Source organism: Silene latifolia, chromosome 11 (genome assembly GCF_048544455.1).
Source record: "Silene latifolia isolate original U9 population chromosome 11, ASM4854445v1, whole genome shotgun sequence".
NCBI lineage: Eukaryota > Viridiplantae > Streptophyta > Magnoliopsida > Caryophyllales > Caryophyllaceae > Silene > Silene latifolia.
The window spans coordinates 80,419,797-80,433,021 of record NC_133536.1 but is presented as its reverse complement, the minus strand read 5'-3'; the positions used below and the strand labels follow the sequence as shown (position 1 = coordinate 80,433,021).

The 13,225-nt window shown below is 36.9% G+C and overlaps 1 non-coding gene across 1 annotated transcript; it reads right to left on the bottom strand.

The window, feature by feature from the left end:
* Positions 1–923: 923 nt before the first annotated feature.
* Positions 924–1,030, bottom strand: LOC141615845 (small nucleolar RNA R71). Its single transcript, XR_012530238.1, has one exon. It is a non-coding gene; the product is annotated as a small nucleolar RNA R71 (small nucleolar RNA).
* Between the last annotated feature and the right edge of the window lie 12,195 nt (positions 1,031–13,225).

The window sequence follows — 13,225 nt, the reverse complement described above, 5'->3', positions numbered from 1 at the left end:
CTACTGTTTAGTTTATTTTATTTTCATTGCCTTAGCTATAGATCACTCAAATCAATCAACCCCCACACACTGTTACCTTAAGACTAGAAATAGACAATTATTAATTACATTCGCCTCCCCCGTGGTTCGACCACCGCTACCACTTTGTCTATAGTTGTAGTTGGATTATAAATTTTATCTTTGGTGCTCACAACGACGGGTATCAAATTTTGGCGCCGTTGCCGGGGAGGCAATTGTTCTAATTTTTAGTTGTTTTATTTTAGTCTGTTTCTTAGTTTAAGGGACCTTCGTTCCTTAAACTATTCTCATATTCTTTTTGTAGTTTCCTCTTATGCGCAGGTCACAGGGTGGTGAATTAGTACCGTTCAATCCTGAGATTGAGAAGACCTTGCGCGAGTTGAGACGATCATCTAGGATATTGCCGACATAGGAAGAGCCGAGTACTGTCTAGTTACTACGAGAACGAGCTACATTCGAGGAGGATCCACCTTCATCTCCCATTTCCACTTCATCACCGAGACCGTCACATCTCCAGTTTTCCAGGTCATGGCTGAAGAAGCGAGTATAGCAAGTCACTCGAGCCGACAACCGCAAATCTATACAAGGGGTTCGAATTACGGAGGCGATAGGAAATTCGAACCGAAGCCTTCCTATATCAACTTGGTTGAGAGAAACCAATTTGGGGAGCTGCAAATGAAGATGCGACCAAGCATATGGAGATATTTATTGATTATTGCTGCTCTATACCCCCGCCGACCGGTGTGACCCAGGACCAGGTGAAGGAGACAATGTTTATATTCTCACTCCGTGATGCTGCAAGGGAGTGGTATAGAGACCTGGACCGAGCTGCTAATGGGATCACCGACTGGAATTCTTTGGCCTTGGCATTCTACAAGAAATACTTCTCTGCCTCGAAGACGAATGCTATTAGAGATCAAATCACGAGCTTTAAACAGAGGCCTGATGAGAACTTTCATGAGGCATGGGTCCGTTTCAAGAAGCTGGTGTGAACCATTCCGCATCATGGGTTTGAGAAGTGGAGCCTATGCAATCAGTTCTACAATAGGCTCTATGACGATCAGAGAGCTATCCTGGATGCGGCAGCTAGTGGCAGATTCCAGGAGAATATGGGAGAAACTAAGGGGTGGAAGATCATTGATGACTTGGCCACCCATAAAGCTGAGTATGAGAATTCCCGGGGAAATCAAAGGAGAGCTGCTGAATCTCCTTCTGTAGCTGCATTAGAAGCTCTCACGGCGAGATTTGACAAGTACGAGTTGGGAGAAGCTTCAAAAAGAGGGATTTACCATGTAAATGATGTTTCAGACGGTCCTTTCGTCTGTAAAAGATGTGGAGCTGAGGGACATGTTTCAGACAATTGTCCTAGTCCCTTTGAGTCTTGTGCTGCCTTTCTACATTATAGGCAGACAAACACTTACTATGAGCCGAATGTCCACCCAAACTTGAGGTGGAGTAGCCAAAATGTCTTGAATCCGACTCAACCTCCACAGCAGCAGCAGCAGCAGAATTATGTGCCCCCTCATAAGCAACAACAATACCAAAAGCCTCCGTATGTCCCACAGCAGCAGCAACAAGCCCAAGGTTCTGATTTCAATGAGTTGAAGAATTTGTTGCTGAAGGAATCCCAGGCTAGAGAGGCCGGGATGAAGATGTTAGAGAGCCAAATTGCCCAATTGGCTAGCAAGAATACAACTCGAGCTCCGGGACATTTACCGACTCAAACTGATCAAAAGGAGACCTTAAATGCCATTACTTTGAGGAGTGGGTCTACCCTTGATGGGCCCATTATGGTTGTGGACGTCACTGAAAAGGATGAGGCGGAACCAAGCAAGGAGAAGGCTATGACGAACAAAACCAAGAAAAAGACGATCAGCAGGTATGTCAGTCGATCGACTGACATACCCAGTCGATCGACTGGTCCGCGACAACCAGAGGCTACTGTTCCTGTAGAAGTCAGTCGATCGACTGGCCCACCTAGTCGATCGACTGACAGTGCTGCTGATAATAATTCTTTTCGTCCTCCGATGCCCGATAACTTGAGGGACCACTTGTTTCGGGGTACTACTGCCCCGAAAATATTGAGGACAAACCCGACTGCTGATGGGTCCATTCCGGTTCCGAAGTATGACCCTTTGTCGATTAATGGTTCACATTTGAGACAGTCTGAAGAAGGGTCAAGCTACAACAAGGAGAAGGTGGTGGATTTTCAGCCTAAATCCACCGATGCCGGCATGAGAGATTTAGAGGAGAGGGCTAAGTTGCTACTTTCAGCCCCCTATCCGGAGAGATAAGTGCCGACGAAGGAACAGGTATCGTTTAATAAGTTTGAAAATGTTGTTCGTAGTTTAAACGTACAAGTTCCTTTTCTTGAGTTAGTAAATCAAGTGCCTGCTTATATGAAATTTATGAAGCAATTATTGTCTAAAAAGAAGTCACTTGAGACTGTGCACACTGTCGCACTCACTGAGGAGTCATGCTCTTATTTGACCCATACTGCACCCCTTAAGCTAGAAGACCCAGGTAGTTTCTCAGTCCCATGTAATATTGGCACCTTTCCTATTGAGAAAACCTTATGTGACCTAGGAGCCAGTATTAGTGTAATGCCTTTGAGTCTTGCTAGGAAGTTAAAGTTGAATAGGTTTGCAGTCACGAACATGACAGTACAGATGGTTGATCGTTCTGCGGTCCAACCAATAGGAGTCTTAGAGGACATTCCCGTACAAATAGGGAAGTTCTTCCCTGTTGACTTCGTAGTACTAGATATGCCCGAAGATGCCCACATTCCTATTATTCTAGGTAGACCATTCCTGCACACTGCTGGTGCAGTTATTGATGTTGGTTCGGGTACTTTGACCTTTAAGGTAGGGAAGCACTCCATTGTCTTTGCCCAGAAAGCTAGGAAGAAAGACCCCATGTGGCCCGTCACTTGCAATACGGTCTCTGAAAAGAAATCTTATTTTATACTTCCTGATATGCCTATCTCTACCCCTACTCCTATCGTGACACCTCCGCCCCAGACTGGGAGCAAAGTGGAGGAAGATTCTTCTGTTTTAGACATTGCAGGAGCTGGTTTGGGGAAGGAAGAGCCACATGTTGCTCCAGCTGTGAAGGAGCCAATCATTCAAAGAGGCGGTCTAGGATGCCTTAGCTATGGCACGGATGAGGAGCCCGAAGATGAGCCAGTCAAAGCAACGGAGTCTGATCTGGATTCCGACGAGTCCGAAGAGGTCATTGAATGGGAAGATGTCCGACATGTTGATCCGTTGAATTCTGCGGATGCTGGAGCTGAGAAGAGTGCAACTGAGAAGATGAGCACTATTGAGGCTACCTCTTGTAGCCAGAAGCCGACCAAGTGGGTCATTCCGTGGCCATTCTTGATCAACTATTAGTTGATTAAGGCTTTTTCAAAAACTATACACTTTATTGCTTTCGTTGAACTTTTTATTGTTTTGTGTGCGCGAGACTTCGCTTTTTAAGTTTGCTTAGGATTTTTAGTACTTTATACTATTGCTTTGGGTTTTGCGAAATTTTTGGCGCGGTATTATGTGCGTTTGCAGGTTTATAGACTATATTAGCTCAAGTTCTCGAGCTAATTCGAAGAAATCAGAAAATTACAGCAGTATTTCCAGTCGATCGACCGCCTACCCTGGTCGATCGACTGAGGTGCGACTTCCAGGAGCTTCTGTTCCTGTTCATTCCAGCCGATCGACTGCCTGCTATGGTCGATCGACCGTTGTCGCTGCTGTACCTGTTCACGACCTTTCCCCTGCTGTGTTCGGTCGTTTTGCGGAATTGAGGGAGTCTTTCCTCCTCTTTATTTTCCGACATAATTCTGTTTTCTTCCATTTCTTCATCTTATGCACACAATTACCGCTCCCACACTGCTTTCTCGGTTTTATGCGTGGTATCGTTGTCTTTTCAGGTATCTATTAGTAGCACTGCTGGCTACTGAAACCTCCTAGCTCACGCTGGTTTGGGGAGGTTTCCTTTTGCTGCGCTTAAAATCTTGTGAGTCTCCATGTCTTCACTTCATGTCTTGTTTACTTAATTTTCTCGCAAATTCCCGTTTTCCTTTTCTTCATTACATGATTTTGCACAATGGGGACATTGTGCGATTTGGTTTGGGGAAGGGTTTTGCGTTGCATTTCATTTGCTTGCATTCACGTTTACATTTTGTCTTGCATTGTTGTTTATTTTCCTTTATATATACAGAAAATTCAAAAATTCAAAAAATTAAAAAATTTCAAAAACTCAAAATATTGCACGTTTATTTTAGCATATAGGTCGAGTCGGAACGGTAGTATTTCAATGATGACAACATTGCATTTGCATCTGTTTTGCCTAAGCCTTGCTAATTGACATGTTATTAGTAGAATCAATTGCATAGTCTACGAGTTTTCGTTAATTTATTTGCTGGACTTGAAACTTGACTTTGAATTTTTGCAAGCTACATCATTTTCTGAGGTTTAGAGCTTATAAATGGTGACATCCATGACCAGTTTATCTAGGATTGTGAGTAGTTCTCCTTATGAGACATGTTACATAAATATGCATAAATATGAATTTGATCTGCTTAATACCTGTGTGCATTCGGTTTGTGGTTTGTTGACACATGTGGTAGAGGTCTTCCTTTATTCATTTTGCCCATAAGCTCCACACTGCCAAAAACAGCCTTTTTGTCCCATTACTACATCCTACATTTAGCCTGCCCTTGTCAAGCTAGTAGTTTAGTTTTTGGGATTGTTACTACGTTTTTGGCGGCATATGCTCATTTTGAGATGTTGTTGAGAAAATGGAAGAGGAAAGAAAGGAGCGAAAGAAAAAAGTATAGAAAAGAGAAAAAAAATAAGAAAATGCTTCGAAAAAGAAAAAAAGAGTGTTGTACTGTTTAATGCAGTCGGTCGACTGCTCTACTTGGTCGATCGACCGATGCCCGAGAAGAAAAGAAATCAATTCGCATGATTCAAGTCTTTATTCAAATGGCGATTTTTGCTCCCATGTATCATTTGTATATTATGGGGAGTTGATTATTTCGGAGATTGTGAGTTTTGTGCTTGCTATAGCACCGTGTGGATTGAAATTTGAGCAAGAAGTGGATATTGTCATATGGTTTTGTTACGGTACTAGCTTGATCACCTGTACCCCCACATTCCCATAAATGTTTTGCCTTTCCTGCCCATTACCTCACATATCCATATATACCTCGGCATGTGTCATGGTCATTTGTTCGGTTGAAATGCATATGTACGGTTGTAGAGGTTATTTTCATATTAGATTGCAGGCATGTTCTTATAGGTCGTAGTTAGGTGAGTGTCACTAACAAAATGAATTCTTTCTATCTTTCACATATATTCACCTGTATTTATTGAGTGATTTGAGCGACCCGTGAGAGTCCAATTTGATAAGTCTCTATAGTTGACGGTTCAGCAGTTTTTGACGACTACATAACTCGTTTGCATGTTTCACATTTCTAATTGATTGTTGGTTTTGCATTAAATTGGTATAGGTTTTACTTTTGCATTTCGCTCTGAGAATGAACTCGTTCCATTAGGTTTTTAGGATCGAGTCTAGTTCTTGCTTGGGGACAAGCAAGGGTTTGGTTTGGGGAAGTTTGATGCGTGTCATTTATATGATGTTTTACACCTCATTTTACACGCATTTCAGAGCTCAATTGTGTAGTTTTATGCTACTATTTGCCCCATTTTGTCTACTTTCGTATTTTTATGTAATATTGCAGATTTATGCGGAAATGAGTAGATATTGAGCTAAATCCGTCCCCGAGTGCATTGCATTGCATTTGATATGGAGTAGAGACTCGAGAAATGAACTTGGTGCGCGTTTCGAAGCCTAAAAGACAACTTTATGGAGAATTAGAAGCGGACTACCAGCTATTGTGGTCGATCGACTGCCCCATATGGTCGATCGACCAAGGCACGTAGATCAGAAGCTACTGTTCAGCATAGGTTGGTCGATCGACTGGCTTCCATGGTCGATCGACCAGACCGTGATTCAGACGTAAATATAAAGATCGAGAATTCCAAAGCCCATGGTATTTAGGTTTTAGAAATAAGTGTTACGTATATTTTCTTTATAACGTAACTGACTTTAGGCATTATTCATCAAGTCTTTTATCAGAAAACTTTAGGGAAATAATTAGGGTTCTTTAGATTAATGTTCTTTTATTAATAAAGTTCGTTTTGCAATTGGTTTTTGATCTCTCTTCTGCAAATCCTCTTCACGGTATTCATCTGTTTCAATATTCAGTTTGTTGCTTTCATTCGTAGTACAGAATTGCTAGGTTAGATCTCCCGAAACCGATTTATTGTTTTTTTGTTATTTGTTTGTTTAATTAATTCAAGCATGAATTTAGTAGATTATTTCATTTATATTGTTGTTGTTTTCATCAATATTATGAGTAGCTAAATTCATCGTGCTAGGATGTAGGGAATCTGTAGATTAGGCGGCAGTAGAATAGTGACCTGAATCGCATGCCGGTCGATCGACTGGCCACGTGAGGTTTTGCTTCGTTTTAATTGATTTAAATTCTATATTTGACGAATCGAGTGCACGCGACTAGTTAAATGCTCAGTATTTGACTGACCCATTAGATCGAAAGATAGGGAAAGTTATTAGACCACCAATTAAAATGACTAAACTATGCTGAGATCGAAAGATAGGTAAAGTTTAGGTTTTTAGTCACTTTTCAGGACGAGAGTCAGTACTAGTGATATTAGGGACCTGTAGCGAGATCGAAAGATGCTGCTTGTTAAGAGTGGACCGAGAGGACCTCTTGTTTTCCCGCCTCATGTGTTTGTTTCAGACCTACTTAGTATGTTGCTGCCAAAACTATAGTGAACCGACCATCTTAGCACCCCTTTTTATTCTTGATTTCATCTACTGTTTAGTTTATTTTATTTTCATTGCCTTAGCTAGATCACTCAAATCAATCAACCCCCACACACTGTTACCTTAAGACTATAAATAGACAATTATTAATTACATTCGCCTCCCTGTGGTTCGACCCTGCTACCACTGTCTATAGTTGTAGTTGGATTATAAATTTTATCTTTGGTGCTCACAACGACGGGTATCACACTACTGAATATAAAATGAAATCAGGTGGTTATTATTGTTTACTGGAGTATATTGTATCGCTATTGTCATTGTCGACTTGTTCTTTATTTAATAGCACTACAAAAAAAAGGCTACTTGCGATGAACTAAGTGCGACAGGCTGTAAAATCCGTAGTAAAAAGTAGTTGCTATGGCAATATTTTTTTTTTGCGTTGGATTTTCGTATTGTATGTTCAGATCACTTGCAAACTCGAGAGTGTTGTTGATCATAAACTATCCCGCTAAATTCAGTGGCTTATATTGTATGTTCAGATCACTTGCAACAAGACTAAGCTGACTATTCTTATGTATTTCATTTTTTTCATTTTTTGTCTGATGAATATGTCTGTAGCTGGCTTGACATGTTTTTCTACTAAATTAAATTTCCGTATTCTTCTTCTATTGAATATAAGTGAGGTTTGGAATATTATGCTTGAAATCAATGTGAACCCAATGTTATCATTTGTGTATTTTTAGTTTAGATGATAGTGTTATGGTTAATTTAAACATTTGTTTTTGTTTTTGTTTTTTTTTTTTGCTAAAATGTAAATTATATATATAAGAAAAAAGATATACAAAAGAGAAGATTAACTTGCGAGAAAATGATTAGCTAAAGAAAATGACTGTTCATCTTCACCAACTACACACAATTAGCATCGTCACTTCTCATTCCTGCTGGCCCATTCTTCCTCTTTCCTGTGTATTGGCCGATGAATCAGGGTAAGCATCCCATTTTCATTTCAGTAACAATCTGATTAGCTACTATTTGGGTATCTCTAATTGATAATCAAATCTACTCTTGTTTCTTTGATACCAATATATGGTAGATCGTGGCGTTAATCATAGCTCTAAGTATTCTCTTCTGAAGTCTCAAGAATCTACACTTCATCATCCATGACAAGGTGCTGGTCTTATCCATTTTCAGTCCCAACCATGCTTCAATTCTCTCCAGGACTATTATTCCGCTATATTTGCAATTGAAGAAGAGGTGAGTGATCGTTTCCTCATCTCTTTTACAAATACAACAATTCACATTGTCAGTCACTCTAATTTTGTACAGCTTGCACTTAATATTGATGGTGTTTCTTTTAATGTCACGTATGTTGTCGTGATTATTTATTATGCATTTGATATACAGAGGACCTAATTGCGGAGAAGATGCTAAAGATCATGGACAACAGATCGAAATAAGACCACTATTGTACAAGACCGTTGCAAATCTTAAGAATAGAGGTAGAGGCAGAGGAAGCAATTAGAATGACAATTAGATAGGTTGGACAAAAAATTGTAATTGGAAGTACATGGATGTAATGCCGGTAGGACAAGTAATCTACTGGTAAACAAGTGTTTCTGGTGTAGGTGAATATTGTATCTTAATATTACAAAAGTAGTTATGGCTAAACAATTTCTTTTGATTCTGATATAATTCTTGTTAAAGTGTGATATTGTTTCAGATATCATGTGATATTTTACTTTAATGGTTGTGATATTGTTTCTTATATAACAAAAGTGGATATGGATTTAAAAACCCTTTTCACTTCAATATTATTTTGTATATAGTGTGATATTATTTTACATACGGTGTGATATTGCTTCTAATGACTTGTGGTATTTTATTTTACTGGTTGTGATATTGTTTCACAGTAGCACAAAATTAGAGTCTCCTTTTAAAATACCTTTAACCGTGATATTGTTTTGTATACAGAGTGATATTGTTTGCAAGTACATGTGATATTGTATAACAATATCACACAAGGGGTATTGTCTACAATTAAGTGTGATGTGATGATATAGTTTCAGAAGAATGGTGATATTGTTTCAAATGAAGTGTGATATTGTTTACAATAACGTGTGATATTGTAAAATATAAAAGGCAAATCTTGGTAAGACTATATTATTGATTCTGAGGTTTATAATATTGTTAACCAAAAATGGAGAAAGAATACAAAATTGTTGCCATTTGGAATTCTATCTAGACATAAAAGAATTTGTATATGTGAGTAAAATGAGTAAAAAAAGACGATTTTGTTAAGTTGATGATGTAATATAGATTTTACACAAGATTTAAATCAATATCCGCAAGTGAAGAGTCTGCAAAAAAAAAAAAACAAAAACAAAAACATAATATCGGTAGTAAGTTTAACACATTAATATCAAAACTGTGATATTGTTTTTAAGGACTTGTGGTATTTTATTTTAATGGTTCTGATATTGTTTTACAGTATCACAAAATTGGAGAGTCATTTAAAGTACTTGTGAAATAATGATATTATTTTGTATAAGGTGTGATATTGTTTCTATTAACGTGTGATATTGTTTCTCAGTATCACAAAAGTAAAATACAAGTAACAATCCTGATATTAATAAGCAAAAAGAAAAAAAATACAAAAATGAGACAACTTAAGATTTCCACCCAACTCCGGCGTGGTACTAATTTCAGATCTCATACAAAAAAAGAATGCAAAAATGCCGCCGTAATCGAACCCAAATCCAAAAGGCACACGACTGCTCAAATGAAAACGCTCCAATTTAACTTGAGCGGGAGCAACGGATATCCCATTTAGGTTGGCTCACTTGCAGATCCCAGTCCGATCTATAATCTCGTATATGTAAATAAGTGAGACGAGATTCTTCCATATCATGAACAACGGAGTTTTATGTATAAAAACATGACATAATGGCCTCAAAGGCTCTATCTAACCATCTATGATAGGGTGAGGGGGATCAAATATATGCAACTGTACGGGTGTGAGAACATATGCCTTTCTGGCTTTCCCACCAGGTGCAATATTGCATATATGCAAGGATATCAGCACAAATGGAGTCCGAGCACTTAAACATCATACACTTTTGATTAAATCACGTCCATTTGAATATGTGTAGAATATTTTATTTGACATCAAGTCAGCTGTGAATTTCGCAACAACTTCTTTACCAATCCCATCATCATCAACAGGTATAGGCCCAGCCTGATAGCAAAGGATTGACCGTAAGAGTACCATCAACATTGAAGTGCAGAGGAATAAGAGACTTCATTTGAGCAATAATTTAGTCAGAAACCACATAATATAGTTTGCTTTTGTGTTTGTAATCACCTGGTGATAGAGATGCTCTGCTCTTTTTGTCAAATACCATCTTCTACGGAATCTCATGAGAACCAAAGTGCATACAGCAAGTTGTAAATCTCAATATGTCAAAATCACTGTAACATTTTTTCTGGTGTAATGATTAAGAGTCTTGGCTATAAATAGTTTAATACCACTACACAAAAAAATATAGTTTAATACACATGTCCACCATTATTTTATACACTCAGAGCTTAATAAGTGATGAATGTTACAGCCATTCAAATACAGAAAGATATTGAATACTTAAAAGACCTTAATCATGAAATCATTCAGAAGCTTTAATCAGGGTTAATTAGAGATATAGTTTAATACTTAATGTTATTGCTAGTATATGGATATGATGAATGCTAGTATGTGGATACGATATGTGATATATTACAAGTCTCACATATAACACAACATCAATAAAACTATCTCAACTACCCCAACCAGTACCCGTTCTGAAGTTGCATCATTGCTATGATCACCATCACCACCGAAAGACCAACAATATTCCTGGATAAAAGTTTGGCAACACACGATAAACCGACTACCAAGCTCCAATCAGACTAATTTCCTTTCTCAGATTTTTCAATATTTGTCACACCACAAAACATAGGTGAGACGGTCTTATATGTGAGACCAACCAAATAACCCTATAATAAAACTAAGCAATACAACGATTTGAGCTAATCTCACATGCGACATCATTTCAAACAAGAGTCACTGAAAATTAATAAATTTTAGCAGTAATTTGTATACCTAATCTTTAGACCTAATTTGAGCAAAAACTTAACAAACTCTAAAAATAATTGCACAATTTCGCATAATTTTACCTAGTTTTTGATTATATCGCAGATTCAAAACAATAATACAACATTTATTGAATAATCACTCGATTTTAACAATTATTTCACAAAAATATACCTAAATTAATAAATTCGAGAGCATTAAGGCTGAAATTATACCCGAATTCCGATCAAACGAAATTATATTGAAGAATGATCGTTGTTGCTTCATAATTTTGAATGATTCGTCAATCTAATCCCTCCTTTCCTTCGTTTTTGATTCAGTTTTAGAATTGGGATCCTGTGAGAACCCCTAAGATAATGAGAACCATGAGAACTCCCTAAAAACCGTTAGATTAAATCTTAGCTTGAGATCAAACTAATGTTTCCTTACGTGAGGTATATACAGGTATATACACGTATATATATACTTCCTCCATTTCATTCAATTCCATACATTTGCTTTATACACGTATATTAATGTCCGTTTTCTATTGTTCATATCTTTAGTTACATATTAGTAAAAATTATAAAAATTTGTTATTCACAATGTAGTCGGTAAGACAATTAAAACAAGATCTCACATGACTATATTTTATGCTATATATTAGAAGTTGTATCGAAAATTCTCCATACTTATGAATAGTGTTTAAATAGGCAAATGTATGGAATTGAATGAAATGGAGGAAGTATATATATATAGAAAGAGAGAGAGAGAGAGAGAGAGAGAGAGAGAGAGAGAGAGAGGGGGGAGGAGTTCAAATGAGTCCACCTAAAATGGTGAGTCCATGAGTTCTAATCTTGGCCATTGATCTTTTAAGATTGATATTTGAGATTTGAAACTTTTAAACTGTAACTTTAATGTTGTAGAAGCGTAACTTTAATTTATAAATGTAACTTTAATTCTTTATGATTGTAACTTTAATATTTTAGTGTCATTTTATTTAAAAAAATTAAAATTTATATTATAAATCTTATTTTAAATATATAAATTTGATTTTTAAGTGTAACTTTAGTGTTTTTTGAATGAAACTTTAATGCTAAAAATTGAAACTTTAATTTTTTTAGACAATTTCTAATATAAAATTGAATTTATTTAATTTTACTGATTTATAAATGTAACTTTAATGTTTTAAGAGTGAAACTTTAATGCTAAAAATTGAAACTTTAATTTTTTTTGGACAATTTTTAATATAAAAATTTGAATTTATTTAATTTTACCGATTTATAAATATAACTTTAATATTTTACGAGTGAAACTTTAATGCTAAAAATTATAACTTTAATCTTTTTAGGGAATTCTAACTTTAATGTTTTAGGAACGTAACTTTAATGTTTTACGATTGTAACTTTAGTCATAATTATTGAAACGTTATTTTTTTAGGATTAGAACTTTATACTAATTTTAATTTATGTAATTTAAGTCTTGGGCAAGTATAATTAGTCAATATCAGAACGTAACTTTAGTTCATATAAGCGTAACTTTAGTCCATATGCGTTGTAACTTTAGTCCAAGCCGCTGAAACTTTATATTAATAACCACCCACAACCACCACTACCTTCACCAACAACCATGACGTCTCTTGCAACCGCCACCACCACGCACCCACAAATCAGCAGAAAAAAAAATGCGGCAGCCACAAATGCCATAGATCTGAACAAGTAAAGAAAAAAAAAAAAGAGAGAGAGAAAGTAGATAGGCGGCAGCCACAAACGCCACCAACAACCCCCACATAACCCCCCCAGAGCACCACGACAACCACCAACCACACTACTACAAATACAGGCTATAACAACGGTCAAAAACCGTTGTTATATAAAAAAGCGGACGTTGTTAAAGCGTCCGTTGTAAAAGGTTTTAACAACGGTTGGTTTTCTTAAGGAAACCGTTGTTAAAAATATTAACAACGGTTTTAAGTATAAAAACCCGTTGTGGAAAGTGTGACTCAATTTTGGGGGGAAAGTTATAACAACGGGTTTTAATATACAAAACCGTTGTTATAACTAAAGACAACGAGTTGTTTGTAAATAACCGTTGTTGTTTGTTCTTAAAAAATAAAAAAAAATTAAATTAAATATTACTAGATGCATGCATAATTACGGCCCGTTAGAATTCCGATGCATATTGCATTATTACTGACATCACTGTGCATATGAACGGACAATATGGAATGAGAAGGGTTAGTAATAAGATTTG